Consider the following 19,636-nt stretch of genomic DNA (forward strand, 5'->3'; position numbering starts at 1 on the left):
CGATTTTGATGAAATTTTCAGCATTGTGCTTGTTTGATTTTTCTCTATTGATTCAAATCAACATTTTTCTGAGGTGGACTTGAGTTAAAATTATGCTGGATTTGCCTATTGAACGAGATAGCACGGAAGATAACATGGAACATTAAATAATCTCATGATTCTGTTTTAAGTCAATATGCACAAGTGATTTGAGTTTTCATTATTGTTATATGAGAGATACATCATCCTGTTTTTTATTACAAAAAGTGTTCAATATCAAGTTTCCAGTTCGCTCTATCGCTTTCGTATATTAAAATGTCCGGTGTTTGAAATACCAAAACCTTTCAGCTCGCACTTCACGCTCGCATCAATTATTGTTGATTTAGATACCTATCCTGTTCATGATTAAAAAAGGTGCTTATTCCTTTGAATGTTAATTTTTTTTAATTTTATATATATATAAATTGCAGCTCCCACTTCACGCTCTCATTTTGATTGGTGAGATAATTTTGATTGGTGAGATAATTGGTGAGATAATTCGGAAGTCACTGCAACACTAAGCAATCCTCAATGGGGTACTTCGGGCAAAAATTATTATCTAAACAAATAAATAAGAATAAAATTCACTGAACACAATGCTTAAAGTATAATCACAGTATGATTTAAAAAATAGCAAAGTTATTGAATTTTAAAGGTAAGCAATATTTTGTGAAATAATGCATGTTAATTGTCAGGAATATTCATGATATGGGCTGATGATGTCACATCCCCGCTTTAGTTCTTCTTATGTCATGTAGAAATCATGATTATTCCAAAATTTTCATTTTCATACGTTTGATATGCCTCCCTTATGATAAGTGAACTTGCTGTACACGGTAAGAAATAATGATGCATTAAATGAGTTGATGATCTTACTTTTATTTATTGGAACACAATATTCAAATAAACATAATATCAATGATTAATTGACATTAAATACTTCAATAACACATATACGTAATGTATGTTTTTGTTTTTAAAATAAGAAAGATATAATATTTACATAAACAATACAAGAGGTGTCTTCATTAGCATTTTTAGGTGAACTGTTGATAAGAAGCTTATTTGGGGTGAACATGATGGTGTCATCTGTAATAAGATTGCAAAAAAATGTTGGTGTATACAATAGGCATGCAGCTTTCATAGAGGAATTTTAATTTTATACCAAGTCTGGGGAAATTTTTGTAAATTTCATTTTACACACAAAAATAGCAGGAAGAATAATAAATCACGCCCCATTCCTTGCTCATACTGAACCAACATTTTCAAATAGTAGAGTACTAAAAGTCGAAGCTATAATTATAATTTTAACATGGCAATTTTCATGTATTCTTGCCACAATAATGTTTTACCAAGGACATTTTTGCAATATTTGTGTGTTAATAGTTCAATACATATATATATGATAACGAATGCAACAAACTTTCACTTGTCATCTTTTTGTATTATTCACAATGCAGTATTTTATCAAGGCCCTGCCATTTGGAATTCAATTCCAACTGAAATTCGTAAAAGCAAATCACTTAAAGGACAAGTCTACCCCCAACAAATAGTTGATTTCAAAACAGGAGAAACATCCAACAAGCAAAACACTGACAATTTCATCAAAATCGGATGTAAATTAAGAAAGTTATGACAATTTAAAGTTTCGCTTAATTTTACCAAACAGTTATATGCACATCCTGGTCGGTATGCAAATTGGCAGACTGATGACGTCACCCACTCACTATTTCTTTTGTATTTTATTATATGAAATATGAAATATTCTAATTTCTCCTCCTTGTCAAGTGAAACAAAGTTTTATTTCTCCCTGAACATGTGGAATTACCATTATTTTAACAGTTTATGGTTAAGTTAAGTTGGTCCTTATTGTCAAATCTGTAAAACTTGAAATATTGTATTATTCAAACAATAAAAAACAAAAGAAATACTGAGTGATGGACATCACAGACTCTCATTTGCAAATCGCTGAATTGTGCATTTAACTATTTTGTGAAATATTAAGCGATACTTAAATATTTCATAACTTTCTTATTTTACATCCAATTTCGATGAAATTTGCAGCGTTATGTTTGTTTGATTTTTCTCTATTGATTCAAATCAACAATTTTCTGGGGTGGACTTGACCTTTAATGTTTTCATTTTTTTTTCTTTCGATCAGTATTTCAATTGATATATAGGTTTTAGTAGTTTTGTATTTTCCAGGGTTTGTTCGGCTTTTTGCTGTCTCATTTTTAGTGTAATTTCTATAAAATGTTATTTCTTTCTTTTACCATTTTAAGTAATTGAGTTGGTGTTTAAGGTAAGAATGTTATGACATTAATTTTTCACAAAACATTGAGTTTAATATTTATGCATTTGTACATGAAGGCCTACCTCCTGATCATCATGCAAATGAGAGAATTACCCATGTCACACACCATTTTCATTTGCATTATCTTATGATGTGAAATATTTCAATTCCTTCTGTTTGTAATCATATATTATGAAAAATTATTAATATGATTGAACAAATTTGTACATGTGGAACCACAAAAGGCATATTGTAGATGAATATGAATTATTCGAGAGTATCTTTGATATCAAATTTAGTGAGTGTAAATTGATAAATGCTTTGCTGTTTTCCAATAATTATAGGGGAAAACAAACCCATATAAGCCTACAAACTAAAACTTGATAATTAAGATAATATCAACAAAATTGATATTGATGTTGCAGTTTTGGAGAATATTTCCCAAACTTTCTTTGCCTTCTAATGCCTATAGGATAAAATGTTATGCCTGCGCTGTCAAAGATTATTTTTGTTTGATAAAACTTTGCTGTAAAGTGTTAATTATAAGCAACGAAAAAGGCTTTGTTTAAAAAATACACTGTATGATCCAAAAGAATAAACATAGCAACATGCACAATTAAAAGAACTATCAAGATTAAAAAAGAGAGAAAGCAACATTTATTTATCAGGGAGTCAGGGACCATGGCAAGACATTTGCCATATATGTATGCCACTATGCTATTGCATAATGCTAGACTGGAGTTTCAATCAGGAGTATAAGTGCGATGCAGCGTGTAATTAAACAAACACCAGTTGATCTCCTGCCCAGCAGGTTACTGGCCCAAATGACCAGCTAGTGGGAGGAGAGTTCAGAGAGGGAATGTCATGGTAACAAACTCACAATGATTGACATAGCAAAATTTGTGCCCAACTTCCAAAGATGAAGCAGACCCTGAGCGAGAGAGCCTTCAGTACACAAGGCATGAGTAGGCTGCACATTCAGACCCTTAACTCGAGCGAAGGGTTTGCCCAGCAGACTAGGCTCAGAGGGCCCCAGATAGGGACCCCAAAAATGGTTTATTCAGCTGAAAATGTACATAGCTAATTCTTGTTGCAATGGATCCAATATACATTGGTATTTCCAAAAGTACCCATGTCACCAAAACTATCTTGTACGGGGGCCCGGACAGTAGGCCTAAAGGGCCCCCCGAAAATTTGTTTATTCAGATGAAAAGGTACATGGCTAATTCTTTTAAAAAATTGAATCTGCATGCATTGGGGCTCACAAATAAACCAATGCCAGCAACTTTACAATGTAAGGGGGCCTAGACAGTAGACTCTAAGAGCCCAGATGTCCCACAACTTATTCATTCTGGTGAAGACATATATGGATAATTCTTTTTTGCAATGCAAGGACCGACGATACATTGGGATTTCCAAAACTACCCACGCCAGCAACTTAATCCTGTACGGGGCAAGACAGTAGGCCTTAATGGCCCAGATGTCCCACAACTAATTTATTAAGTTGAAACGTACATGGATAAGTTCTTTTGCAATGGAGGCGATATAATTAAAAAATAATATCAATACCAGCAACTTTATCCTGTACGGGGGCCCAGACAGTTGGCCCAAAGGCCACCGCTAATTGGCTTTATTCAGCTGAAGAAATACATGGATAATTTTTTTTCTGAAATGGAATCTGCATAATTTGGGGTTCACATAAATATCAATGCCAGCAACTTTATCCTGTACGGGGGCCCAGATAATAGGCCAAAATGTCCAAAATTTCCCATTAACTCATAACCTGCCACGGCCTTGTAATGTGCGCCGACCCTCCTCTGCTTCATACATGCAAGCGCACAATTGATCGACTACTTTTTTAATGACTGTGTAGTGTCAAACTACCATTGTTTAGGATACTCTAGATCCGGGCTCTAAATGCGGATTCATTAAATAGAATATTCGAGTAAATTATCATGGGAATCGAACCGTAATGAGTTATAATTTCTGCCTGAATGTAATAATGGAAATTATTGCATTAGGACCAGTATTAATGAAATTGTAGTCCTTGCTTCTCAACTGTAATATTCGAGTAGTTCCACAGAATTGTTAATTATTATGTTTTTTATTTGAAGGTGGAACTTTATTGTTAGAGGAATGCAAACGTATGCCGGTGTTAGTTGTTTTAGTGATACGGCGGGCAACACCCACTTTATACGTCCATTGGCACACTTGAAATAGCAGCCGACAAGGCCGTTTGCCAGTGGGCGCTTTACGTGTTGGCGTTGGCATAGCCATGTTTTTAGCCGGCTTAGATATGGTACGTAGCAATGAATTATAACTCGCATTATAGCATTATTGTAGCGAAAATTAGGTAATCGATTAAAATATATAGTAAATTAAATTTTGTGCAATTTTCCTCATGATTATGTACAATATTGGTACAGATTGGATTTTGGGCGTGGCTTTTGAATTTTGCCGCGGTATTGATCATGTGACTTTAATTCTTGATGAAAAGTTAATCATAGATGAATGTTCACCTTGTGCGAGAAAAGCATGATTTATTTGATTATGTTTATTTTATTCTTATCATGTTGAGGCTTTCAGGAATTCAATCTGATCAACTGATATGTTGATGCTTCTAGACATTTGAAGCGGGTTACTGTCGTTTCGATATTCAACCGAACACATTTGAGAGTTGATAATCTTTAATCGTAGCTGAAATAATTTTGGGGCTATGTTTATCGAGTTTGTTCTTTTCAAAATCGTATATTAGAGGATTTATGTATTTATGTATTTTTGTCCAAATAAGGCATGCTGACGTGGCTTTGTAAACGACGTCATGTTTAGGGCTCGGCTTATATAATGGAGCTGTATAAGCTTACATACACCACCTAGGGTGAGTTAATATTAATATAGCTACATTATAGTTAATCATATCGCATATATACCTTTGTTCCCTTTTTGATGTGAATTTATATATTGGCGTTGTCTATCTACATGATTTACTTTAACAGTTTTACGTGCCGTGTATGTGTAATTCCAGACGGTTGTGGATTTATTATATACAGTTTATATTTTTTGATTCTGCGATATATACGATATATTGATAATGTTATTATTAAAACATTATCCCTGAATATATACGACAATATGAAGTACATTTATGTATCATCTTTTTACTACTACGTGTATTCTAAATTTGATGCTTTACGGATTAGTAGTTATTTACAATTCAATCAAGTGCATAGACAATTAACCTAACTTCACAATTATAATTAACGAAATATCACGTGATAAACGATGCGACTATTGCATTGTATCATTTATATTTGTACTCTGTAATGCTGATTTTTACTTATGATACGACTGTATGTTTATTCAATGCAGGGATATGTTGTTTACGAATAAAGAAATACATTCAACGTTAGTCACCGTCTCCCGACTCAGATTTGTTGGCTCAAATGGGTGTCGGATCTGCGACACAACTCCGAAAAATTTTCGCACTATTTTTACGAGCGCCCGTCCTGAAAAAGGCGGATAATCGTCATGGCAACCGCACACACCCCCTCCGATGCGGTTGTGTTGGAAAAGGGTGACCTTGTGAACGCACCATGGCAATTATCTGCATTACTTTTAGGCGGTTTCAAACCGCCACGATCACAGGAATCCCCGTTAAATTACGAGAAAATGTTTAGGCTAAAAAATACCCATTAATTATTCTTGCATTAACACCGCCCCGAAACATACCCTTCGGGGTAAATTCCTGAAGTTAGGAGCATGCGCAGTATGGTCTAATAAGCAGGCAAGTTGCGAGATTCAAAACCACTAGCCCAGCAGCCACCCACGGCTCCCGCGCCCAACGACACGCTTGGCTAAAAGTTCCCGTAAATTGCTTTCACATTGCCAAAATACCTGCGACCTTGGAAAAATCCCCGCGAAAGTTTTTGTAATTTGGCCGAGTACCTACTATTTAGCGGGTATTTTCTTTCGGGGAAATTACGCGTAGTTTGCTTTCACATTACCAAAATACCTGGTATTTTCTGATCGGGGTAACTTTCCCAATCAGAGAATACCTGGAACTGACGAACTTCGAGGCGGTCTGAAACCACCTTTTGAAATGCGTTCATAAAGTCAAAATCTGGTCCCGATGCCGCTATTATGCGGATAATTGCAGCATCAAAATAATGCGGATAACTCTGGTCCTCCTTCGATTTTACGACCAAATTATGCTGCTATTAGCCGCATAATTGGGTTTATGAAAGGGGTATTACATTATACTTTTTCGATTTTTTGCGGAATTTTATGAGCATCATGGCTCCATAGAAGAAGGGGCAGAGACTTTATGACCAAGATGAAGTCAGAGCGATGGTACTGAGGGATGCATTGCCCCAGGCAGATTCGGACTCCAATGAATCTCTGGCGGAATGAGTGTCCGAGAGCTCAGACGATGACTACGGTCCCACGCATTGAGATTCGTGTCAGAAAGAAGACAGAACTGATCACTATCAAAACGACTCTGTCACTGGTAGTGAAAATCCCTCTGCGAGATTACACAGTGCAATAATTTTTGGACAGGAAGAGAATTACATATGAAAAGCTATAAGACCTGGTAAAATTTTGTATTATTATGACAGTTGCTTTAGAAGACTACGAACTTCGAAGCGTACTACGAAATTTACTACGAAAAAATGCTTTCATTACGAGACAGGCCCATTTGAATTTTTCCGACTTTTTACTTTCAAATTCGGGATTGAAACATTGAGATGGAATCAACTGCACCTGCTTTAATAGTCCTCTCAGCAAACCATACAATGCCCTCAAGCGCTACGGATAACCACAGATAATAAGCAGTGACTGAATTGCTATACTGGCATCACCCGGCGTGGTGAATGAAAGTCTCCATGCCAAAAACTGTATTAATTGTAAATGGTAAAGTAGCCAACGAAAATTCATATCCCGAAATAAACTTTGGAGCATGAAAAATGGACCAGAAGAAGTTGGGATATTGCAATGAAATAATGATCAATCTAATGATCGACTTGCGTCTCGGGGGGATTCGCCGAAAATATATTGTTTACTCTTACTTCGCCTATCACCCGAGCTGGGCTGCGGCTTGAAATTTGACCTCAGGAGCGGATTAATTCTGACTGGCTTGAATTTCTGGACATATATGATTTATTTTCATGCTATTTTATTCATCTTCGTTTTATCAAAAAGCTTTCTTGAATTGATATTTACCCCAGGTATTACTAAAGGAAAGAAGGAAGCGCGAAGAGGATGCATCTCTGGAGGCCATTGAACATTTAGCAGAAGAAATAAAATCTTTAAGAAATTAGATGCGGCAACTCAAAGCAGAGAGGGGTCTGAAAACCACAGGTATTATAACGGCTGAAAAGGACCTAGTAAAAGCCAAGATAATTTATTCAGTCTCCTTTTCTCCACAAACTCTTTTCTCATGTCCGTACGAACAAACGCATATTGACTCATTGGGTTTTGAGCTTCACCTCAAACCTCGGATCTCAATTCTGTAGTCATTTTTTACTAGTCTAATTCCTAGACCACTATTACAGCATCGTTGATGTTTGGTTTGACTTTGTGGTTTTATTTTGACGGAGGCAGAGGGACTAGGAGAGAGATGAAGAGATAAAATGTATGTATGTATGTATGTGTGTGTGTGTGAGAGAGGGGGAGAGAGAGAGAGAGATGGCAAAGAGATGGAGGGGGAGAGCGAGCGAGAGAGATGAACCATTCATGCCTTCAATATGTGTACAAGACTACCTATCCTATTATCTGCGTTGCGTTAATGCGGTTTTTGTTCGTCGGAAGATAAGTGCCCTAAGGAGATTTCTGTTTTAAGTGAGCAACATTTCCATGTCAAGCAAGCGACACCCCTTTTCAAGTGAGAGGCAGAGGGTGCTGATTGAGCGATCAAAGTGCTAAATGAGCATCAAAATTCCCAAGTGAGCAACATGACTGCAGAGTAAGCACCCAAAATGGCACCAGTCTCTCAATTGACGCGTAAGTGAGCGCCTTATTCCAGAGAAGTGCTGTACACCAGTCTGCTCCTTCATTCATGTTGTTGTGTTTGTAGCTAATAATGCGAAGGGAATTGCTTGACTTGAGATCACTCCTTATCCACCAAGCAAGCACAGCAGTGGCAGAGCATTGCTGCAGGAGTCATGTCGTGGGTAAGAAGAAATCTAGAATGTCAAGTTTATCTTAAGTTTAATATTATTAGACTGATAAATCCGCTGTTTCCAATTTTTTTTCCTCCGACGCTACACAGATCGACGGTATTAATTGGGCTCGTAATGGTGGAGAAACAATAACACTGTCCCACATATGCTTTTCTGTGTTAGGCTATATGCGTTAGGAGTAGGACTAATTAATTTAGGCCTAGGGCCTAACTGTTGTTAGTGGTCATCGATTTTGAGCTAAGATTTCATGATTTTAAAAATTTGAGTTATAATGTAACACAACTAGATAGATGTATGATACTATTTTTACCATTAACTTTGATTTAAACGAATATAGGTCCTATAGCTGCGGCTTTTTTTTTTTGGTAAATATTTCTATCATTCATATTATCACTATCAGTATCAGGCCAGCGTCAGCGATTACTGGTATGTTTTGCCGAGATTTGTCTGGCTGCACTACGCCGGTATCCCCTCCGTCATAGACCGATGACAGCCATTTGGCTCGGAATGGTGGGGCAAACAACAGCCTCGTAACTATACTTCAGCGTCTATGGAGAAGGATGCGCTGGCGCACCCTCGGCCCTCCTCGCCTCACGCCTCGATTACTCCTAAATTTTACTTTTTTGATGGGGAAAAGGTAAGAAATAATATTAAATATAATTTTATATTAAATACATTCACCTTCAGAAAAACTATGCCGGAAAATTGCAAATTAAACACTAACAGATCATGGTCAGCCAGGTTCTTCATCGATCGCTCGATTGCTGTTAGGTGCAGCTGAGTGTACAGACATGCTGATGCCGATCTAGCGATCGAAGAAGGGCCTGGCTGGTTGACCTTGATCTGTTTGTCATCGAAATTTGCTAAAGGTGGTAAGCTTAATGTATTTAATATAAATTTATTGTCACTATTTCTTCCTTTTTCCCCGTCAAAGAGCAAAATGTATGAGAAATCTCCATAGATGCTATAGTTAAGTAGCGGTTGTTTGCCCCCCCCCCTTTCCGGGGAGGGGGGGGGGGGCTTTTCATCAAATTGCAGCTCCGTGTAGCAGATCAATATGACCGGAACTCCATAACGGAATATTTGCGAAGCTTTGGAGCGGATTTCTTTCTTCCTTTTTCACGATAAGAAGAAAATGCTATGCTTTGGAGTGGCTTTTTTTTTCTCAATAAGACAAAAATGCTATGCCTTGGAACGGAAATTTGAGGGTAAAAATGGGGGTCCCATCCGCGGCGCATACCCACTATGCATTTTATACTGAGTGGGCATTACATGCCCAATGACCGTCATCCGTATGTGTAGGAGGACCAACAGAATCAGAAAATATTGAAAAACTCCTCTGAAACAGCGGATTTATCAGTGTAGCTGCTGCTGCAAATAGACCCTACTGTCTTTAAAGATTTACTAGAATAGATCTAGGCCTATATACCTACATGTAGTTTAACTAGAAAGCGTCTATGGAGAAAAGGGTGACTTAAATTACCCTCCTTGATTACTCCTGAATTTGACGGGAGAAAAAAACAAGAAATAAAAAAGATGGATTTATATCAAATACAATTGGCTTTAATACCAGCCTTCCGAAAAATATGCTAGAAAATAGCGACAAATAGCTGCGCTGACGGCGATCAAAGAAAAACCTGGCTGATCCTGATCTGTTTGTCATCAAACTTTTTTTGATAGGTGGTAAGCTGATATGAATGTATTTGATATAAATTTATCGTCCCTTTTTCCTGTCAAAAAGCAAAATTTAGGAGTTATCGAGGTGGGTGTGCCAGCTCAGCCTATCTCCATAAATGCTGCAGTTAAGGCATTCGTGGAGCTCTACCACTACGAGCCCAATGGCCGTCATCCGTCTATTGATTGAGGGGATGCCGCAGAGCCAGACGAAGTCTCAGAGAATCATATCCCTGACAGAAATAGACCTTTGTATCGATTTAGTTTAATATTACTTATTAAATGACTGGCTTGACCATAACACAGTGAATGTTAGGCCTACTGACTGAATTCAACATGGGACAGGGAAGGGGGGGGGGGTCACATGTTTGGATATATGCAGCCTTCTTTTTTATGTTCAATATGCATTGATTAGTGAAGTGCTAATCATCATCAATATTGTCCCCTATAAAGTTATAATTCCAAACATTTGTATTGAAATACTTAAGAGATTTCGCTTGTAACTCAGGCCTAGAATCTGATTTTGTTAATGACAATCCTGAAGGTATCAACTTGTACTTTCTTGCTGGAGAGGGGGTGGTATGGTTGTAGAACAATACCAAGATTTCACTTAATATGGACTTCACAATGATCTAGATATTTTAGTAGGTTTAATACATTTTGGATTATCGTGCAACAAGAAAATATGGATACAGCCATCAAAATATTGATAAACAAATCAAAATTAATTTTAGTGGGTGTTCTGGGCACCACTTTTATGTGTGATGGTTTGATTGGAGAAAGTAGATAACAACTAGAAGATAGTGGTCCATTCTATACAGTTTTTTAAACTGGATTTAAATCCCAGGTGCTCTGAAGAAATGTAATAAATCGGAAAGGTTATCACCCTTCAGTATATATTTTGTCATTTCCAAGTTTGATAGCATGGTGTGATACATGTACATTTGTGCTCCAGAAATTTCATTTGAGATCTATCCTTGTTTAGGCAAGGATTTAATACATTGTTTAAAAAGCAATATCAGTTTGTGTCTTAACAGTTTATTTATATATTATCAATTAAATTATCAATCGTTCATGTGATTCTCTTTTTTTACCATTTCTTTTTCTACTGCAGATGTGAGTGCGACAACTACCACAGAAGATTAGCCGACCTAAAGCCACTTCTCAAGCAGAAGGAAGGTAGCCCGATTGTCGTGGTCGTGGGAGGTGGTATCTTTGTTTCGGCATGCAAATCCACGAAAGGTTAAAGTCTTGATGGCATAAGCGGAAAAGTGCTAAAAGCCTGTGGTAATCAACCGGCTGTGCCCTTTTGGCTTTGGTAATTTTTTCAATGGTATCAAAGAGGTCCGTAAGTGACGCTGTTCTAGTTATCCACTTAGTCCAGCAGCACACAGATTGTACAGGCTGTTGTTCCAGGACTACCTTCATGGACTTCTCTTCAGCTTTTAATAAGAAAAATAATAGCTGGATTTATAAAGTTTGTTTTTGTTTGTTTTATTTTTATTTCTGCGTTCACAATACATTATCATAAATATTTACATTGTTTGTAATATACAAAATAATTCATAATGCATACAATATAAACATAATACATAATTTGAAGGGAAAAAAATGGTGTGGGCATATACTTCACATTTTGATGATAAAAAAGGAACATTAACAAAATTTAATGAACGCAGGAGACCGCCATCGTGAGCGGTTAAGCTTGTAATTGATGGCGGCCTCATAAAAAGGGTTCGTGACTATGATTGGTATTACTGAACAAGTGGGTGCAATGCAGGTGCAGGTGCGGGTGCAGAAGATAGCTGTATGTATAATTTATATTTTTTATTTAATTCATAGTGGTAAATGAGGATTAATTTGAAGGTTGGGATGAATAAGATCGAATGATATTTCTTTTAACAGTTGATTTTAAAGAGTATAAAGTGGAACAAGATTTAATATTTTCTGCAAGATTATTCCAAATGTCTGGAGCATGATGTCGAATTGATTTAGAGGTAATTAACAGTCTGGGGTTTGTGAGATGAAAGTTTCCAGATGTACGAGTTGGGTAGGTATGGACAGAACTATTGAACTTAAACATATCATCAAAAGACGAAGGGAGTAGGTTATTAATATACTTAAACATAATGATAGCTACTTGAAGAGTATACAAGTCGGCAACTTTTAGTGTTTTCTGTTTGAAAAATAATGGATCAGTGTGAGCCAAGTAATGAGATCCTGTACAAATGCGAATAACTCTCTTTTGTAATTTGAAAATAGAAGTCAGCTTTGTTGAGCCACAATTAGCCCAAACAACGTTACAATAAGTAATATACGGGAGTACTAAGGAATTGTACAATAGGAATAAAGTTTTAAGAGGCAAAATAAATTTTAACTTAGAAATAATTCCAATGCTTCTCGAAATACGCATTGTAATATGGTGCAGATGCTCATTCCAAGATAAAGCTTCATCTATGATAACCCCTAAAAATTTAGAGTGAGTTTTCCGTTCTAATGACTTGCCGTCAATCTGTAGGTGAACTTGAGTGTTAGAAATATGAGAGTGATGTTTAAAATATATGAAGTGAGTTTTTTGTGTGTTCAAAGATAATTTGTTAGCTTTGAACCACTGTGATACTTTGTTTATTTCATGATTTAAAATATTGTATAACGAAGTAGGATTTGTATGAGAAAAAAAAATATTTGTGTCGTCAGCGAATAATACAAAAGATAAAATGGATGATGTATTACTAATGTCATTGATATATAGTAAAAATAATAGTGGGCCTAATATGGAGCCTTGAGGGACACCACAACGAACTAAAAGTGAGTCAGAGTCATAACCATTAAATGCGACGTATTGTTTTCGATTTCTTAAGTAATCTTTAAACCAAAGGAGGGATTGACCTCGTACGCCATAATAATTAAGTTTTGAGAGTAGAATGTCGTGATTAAGTGTATCAAATGCCTTACTAAGGTCACAAAATATGCCAATGACATGTTCTTTATTAGCAATGGCGTTTGTAATTTTATCATAGATTTGGATTAAAGCCAAGTTTGTTGAGTAATTTTTCCTAAAGCCATATTGATTAGAATTTAGCAGATTGTGTTTGCTGATGAATTTATAAAGTCTGTTATATACTATTTTTTCTAAGATTTTTGATATAGTTGGGAGAAGAGAAATGGGGCGATAATTATTAATTTCATGAGGATTGTCTTTTTTGAAAATTGGATTGACTTTGGCGATTTTGAATAAGTCAGGAAAAACTCCTTGTGATAATGATTTATTAAAAATGTTACTAAGAGGATTAGCAAGTGGGTGAATTATTTCTTTTAAAAGAGTCATACTAATTCTATCATGTCCATGCGATTTTGAACTGTTAAGAGACCGTGTAATATTGATAATTTCAGTTGGGTCCGTAGGGTTAAAAAATATAGAGTGTGGATTAGGTTCGGGGAGATAGTCGGTAAAACGCGCATTAGGGCTATTAATTTTGCTTGAAAGTTCGGGTCCGATATTTGTGAAAAATGAATTAAATGAATTTGCTTGAAGGGAAGAGTCAATTTTAAAACCGTTAAGAGTCATATCATCAGTAGGAGGGGAATCTGTCTTTGTTCCCATTACCTCTTTAATGATTTTCCATGTTGCATTAGTGTTTGAACTGGCATTCTTTATTCTATTAGCGTAATACATTTTACGTGATATACGAATTAATTTTGTCAATTTGTTTCGGTATACTTTATATGTTTTTAAGTTAGCTTCGGACGGTTTGTGTAAATGTGACTTGTAAAGGCGATTACGTGTTTGTATTGATTTCAATATACCTTTTGTTATCCAGGGATGTTTGGGGGTCTTTTTTCGATTATTTTTCATTCTACCTATGGGGATATTCTTATCGTAATAATGTTGTAATTTATCATTAAAGCGATTATAAGATGTGTTTGCTCCAACTTCATTATAGACATCCTCCCATTCCTCAATTGTTAAGTCTTGTTTCAATAATTCAATATTACGTTTAGATTCTCTTCTATATGTATGTTGGTTAAATGTTTTGAGGTGTGGTAGTTTTAAATCACAAGTTAGAAATATTGGTAAGTGGTCTGAAACTTCAGAGCATAGAATTCCTCCTATCATTTTGTTGTTCATGTTATGTACGTTGGAAAAAATGTTGTCAATTTGAGTTGATGAATTTTGGTTGATTCTAGTGGGATTATTTATGAATGAATTGAAGCCGAATGAGTACATTAGTTTCATGAAATTGTTTGATTTATTATTGTCGATTGAGGGTAAGAAATTGATATTAAAATCACCAATAATAAAACAGTTTTTATTTTCATTACTTATTATATGGAGATATTGCTCTGTTTCCTCATAAAATGAATCAAAATTAAAACCTGGTGGTCTATAAATTAAACCTATGACGACATTTTTAAATTCTGTGTTTTCAATTTCAATAAACAAAGATTCAGCATGTAAAAGTTTCACGTCGGAACGGATCTTAAATTTCAGTTTTTCGGCAATATAGAAGGCTACCCCTCCGCCTCTTTTCCCTTTGCGGTCTGCCCTAATCAGCTTATAATCTGGTAAATTAAACAAATCTGGGGAATTTTCGTGTAACCATGTCTCGCTAATACCAATAACAGAAAATTTAAAATTGTTTAACGTGTGTAAGAGATTTTCAAAATATTCGAAGTTTCTATTCAGACTTCTTAAATTTGCATGTAAAAGAGAAATATCATCATGATTATTATTAAATATGTTATTAAATTCTTGAGGTGTGTAATATTTACTGTTGTGTGAATTTTCTATTAAATTATCAGGAATAAAAGAGAGTGAATCCATCAAAATTGATATAATGTAAAGTACCGGCGATTATGTAAGGGATATACTGCGAGCGTGCTTGTGGTGAAGGTGCGTGTGATAGTGATTGTGTGTATATTCATGTGTAACTGTGGTGCTGATGTGCAGTTAATATAAATGAAAAATATGTCTACAAAAATAACAAGACCCATCTTGGTCAGCATATACAATATAGGAAGCACTACGGCAGAGCTCTGCCACCTAAGAACGTATATACAAGAGTTGAAATAATTACATATAAATAATGAATGATTACATACAAATGAATAAAGAGCAAACCCAAAATATGCCTACGGATCTGTATCAATAATAAAAGATCTAATGTGTATTACTATTGGCATGGTAAATCACTCCATTAACTCCATGTATTAACGCAGTAGGCCTAAAGTTGAATAGCCACGCCCTCCCTGATCAGATACGTGGATGTATGTGTGCAAGTGTAATAAATATGGATAATTGTGCGCATGGGCCTGTCCTAGGGAATAATGAAGTTTGTTTCAAAAGCGCTTATCAATCAGCCTTGAATACCCGATCAGTCGCGCGTGTATTCAACATAAAGGGGCGTCAATCATGCATGGAATAGCCACGCCTCCTCTGATCAGGCAGCGCATGTACATGTGTGTATAGGCATACAAATTGAGTTTAGCTTATTTAACAAATCAATATAATTGGTATACACAGTGTGAAATCAACCCGTCCATTCCCCTATTGAACATTCAAGTCTTATATCATGATAGAGATTGATCATGCATGTATAACCCCGCCCACTCTGACCAGATACTTGGGTACCTGCGTGTTTTCATATTAGGACTGATTTGCAAAATAATAAGAAATTTTATAAAGCTCACATCCATCATGTCAATTACCAATGAAATAATCTAAATTCCAGGCGTAGTAGTACTTGTTTAGGTATACGTTGACCATGCATGGAATAGCCACTCCCCCTCTGATCAGACACTACATGTGCATGGTGCATGCGGGGAACAAGATGTAATTAACATGTTAAACAAATCAATGCAATGACTATGCATATTGTAAATTCAACCCAATACATTAAAGGGAGGGGGAATCATCTAATCCTTGGGATGGCTGTTTACAGTGATTAACAAGATAATAAGACGATACAAAAAAATACGATAGAATGGTTTCCTATTAACTGAATGATGTAATCAACATGTTCAGTGGATCAATTAAATTGTCATTGTACATTGAGAATTCAATCCATTGTCCAATCAAGCATTTCAATGAGTATGGTTAAAAATAAATAAAGAATTCGTTACTAAGGTATTATCTGCCAGCATAAAAATGTCATTGAAATTCCAGGATGATTATTTTGGCGCACAAATTAAGATCATGAGAGAACAAGCCAAATAATTATACCTATACGGTTCTTTAAAGCGAAAAAAATGTGTAGAATGCTTTTAACAAGAGTTATTCTTAATTCAGCATTTCAGGAGTGTAACAATAAACTACTCTGGACGGGCGTAGCCACTTCCCTTCCGATCGGATACTGCATGTAATTGGTGTATGCCGATAGACAAGTTGAAATTTACATATCAAACAAAATAAATGTTATTGGTTACGCATATTGTAAAATCGGCCCAAGCCTTCCCTATCGAGCACTTCAGTCGAGTATAAAAACATGAATAATGGATATAGATTGATAATGCATGTGCAGGTACAATACAATTCATCATGCATGAAGGAGCCATACCCTCCCTGATCAGACACGTGGATTCACAGTTTGATCATGTAAACATGGTAAAGGATAGCCACACCCCCTCTGATCAGACACTACATGTACATGGTGTATGCGGGTACACAAGTTTAACATTAACATAATAAATAAGTCATTGTAATCAGTTATGCATATTATAAAACCAACAAATGCCTCCGCGATCGAGCATTTCGATCAAGGATCATAATAGATAGAGATTGATCATGCATGTATACATGGTATAGTCACACCCTCTCTGACCAGATACTTGAGAACATACGTGTTTTCATATTAGGATTGAACGCAAAATATTTTTTCTTACAAAGCTTCCATCAGTTATCAATTGAATACCCTGCATACCGGATGAATCAGTAGAATACAAGGATAGGTATGCGTCTTGTATAATTATCAAGGATAGGAATAGCCACTCCCTCTGATCAGATAGTACGTGTACATGATGTAGGCCAATGCAGGCATACAAAGTGACAGGATGACTAAACGATACCAAGAAAATTTTGAGGATAAAGCGGTTTCCTAATGACTGAATGCATTCCGCATTATAATCAACATAATAGATCATTGTGAATTGTGAGAAGTATAGATTCATGCCTGTCCTAGCGAACATTTGAGTACGGCGTACACGCATGTGTAGCCACACCCTCACTGCTAACTTACAAGACGTTTTGGCGCATGCGTGTTTTCAATTATAGAGTTTGTGGTAAGGCTCGTACCTATACCATTAAAACATATATTGACGATAAGCCACACCCCAATCTGATCAGAGAGTGATGTATATGTACATGAAAGCATGCACGCGTCAGTTCACGCATGACCAACGGTATTAACACAACAATCATAGAACGACAATAGGGATTACATTTCAAACGAACCGTTTAAAATACTTGTGTTAATTACAGTCTCAATTTCAATCCTCAATTTCATGAGGATTGTCTTTTTTGAAAATTGGATTGACTTTGGCGATTTTGAATAAGTCAGGAAAAACTCCTTGTGATAATGATTTATTAAAAATGTTACTAAGAGGATTAGCAAGTGGGTGAATTATTTCTTTTAAAAGAGTCATACTAATTCTATCATGTCCATGCGATTTTGAACTGTTAAGAGACCGTGTAATATTGATAATTTCAGTCTGGTCCGTAGGGTTAAAAAATATAGAGTGTGGATTAGGTTCGGGGAGATAGTCGGTAAAACGCGCATTAGGGCTATTAATTTTGCTTGAAAGTTCGGGTCCGATATTTGTGAAAAATGAATTAAATGAATTTGCTTGAAGGGAAGAGTCAATTTTAAAACCGTTAAGAGTCATATCATCAGTAGGAGGGGAATCTGTCTTTGTTCCCATTACCTCTTTAATGATTTTCCATGTTGCATTAGTGTTTGAACTGGCATTCTTTATTCTATTAGCGTAATACATTTTACGTGATATACGAATTAATTTTGTCAATTTGTTTCGGTATACTTTATATGTTTTTAAGTTAGCTTCGGACGGTTTGTGTAAATGTGACTTGTAAAGGCGATTACGTGTTTGTATTGATTTCAATATACCTTTTGTTATCCAGGGATGTTTGGGGGTCTTTTTTCGATTATTTTTCATTCTACCTATGGGGATATTCTTATCGTAATAATGTTGTAATTTATCATTAAAGCGATTATAAGATGTGTTTGCTCCAACTTCATTATAGACATCCTCCCATTCCTCAATTGTTAAGTCTTGTTTCAATAATTCAATATTACGTTTAGATTCTCTTCTATATGTATGTTGGTTAAATGTTTTGAGGTGTGGTAGTTTTAAATCACAAGTTAGAAATATTGGTAAGTGGTCTGAAACTTCAGAGCATAGAATTCCTCCTATCATTTTGTTGTTCATGTTATGTACGTTGGAAAAAATGTTGTCAATTTGAGTTGATGAATTTTGGTTGATTCTAGTGGGATTATTTATGAATGAATTGAAGCCGAATGAGTACATTAGTTTCATGAAATTGTTTGATTTATTATTGTCGATTGAGGGTAAGAAATTGATATTAAAATCACCAATAATAAAACAGTTTTTATTTTCATTACTTATTATATGGAGATATTGCTCTGTTTCCTCATAAAATGAATCAAAATTAAAACCTGGTGGTCTATAAATTAAACCTATGACGACATTTTTAAATTCTGTGTTTTCAATTTCAATAAACAAAGATTCAGCATGTAAAAGTTTCACGTCGGAACGGATCTTAAATTTCAGTTTTTCGGCAATATAGAAGGCTACCCCTCCGCCTCTTTTCCCTTTGCGGTCTGCCCTAATCAGCTTATAATCTGGTAAATTAAACAAATCTGGGGAATTTTCGTGTAACCATGTCTCGCTAATACCAATAACAGAAAATTTAAAATTGTTTAACGTGTGTAAGAGATTTTCAAAATATTCGAAGTTTCTATTCAGACTTCTTAAATTTGCATGTAAAAGAGAAATATCATCATGATTATTATTAAATATGTTATTAAATTCTTGAGGTGTGTAATATTTACTGTTGTGTGAATTTTCTATTAAATTATCAGGAATAAAAGAGAGTGAATCCATCAAAATTGATATAATGTAAAGTACCGGCGATTATGTAAGGGATATACTGCGAGCGTGCTTGTGGTGAAGGTGCGTGTGATAGTGATTGTGTGTATATTCATGTGTAACTGTGGTGCTGATGTGCAGTTAATATAAATGAAAAATATGTCTACAAAAATAACAAGACCCATCTTGGTCAGCATATACAATATAGGAAGCACTACGGCAGAGCTCTGCCACCTAAGAACGTATATACAAGAGTTGAAATAATTACATATAAATAATGAATGATTACATACAAATGAATAAAGAGCAAACCCAAAATATGCCTACGGATCTGTATCAATAATAAAAG

The 19,636-nt window shown here is 35.6% G+C and overlaps 1 long non-coding RNA gene across 1 annotated transcript; it reads left to right on the forward strand.

Moving 5' to 3' along the window:
- The first annotated feature begins 8,192 nt into the window (after positions 1-8,192).
- Positions 8,193-11,555, forward strand: LOC135157734 (uncharacterized). The gene is made up of 2 exons (XR_010296716.1): positions 8,193-8,481; positions 11,279-11,555. It is a non-coding gene; the product is annotated as an uncharacterized LOC135157734 (long non-coding RNA).
- The last annotated feature ends 8,081 nt before the right edge of the window (positions 11,556-19,636 follow it).

This window comes from Lytechinus pictus, unplaced genomic scaffold, assembly GCF_037042905.1.
Source record: "Lytechinus pictus isolate F3 Inbred unplaced genomic scaffold, Lp3.0 scaffold_19, whole genome shotgun sequence".
NCBI classification, from domain to species: Eukaryota; Metazoa; Echinodermata; class Echinoidea; order Temnopleuroida; family Toxopneustidae; genus Lytechinus; species Lytechinus pictus.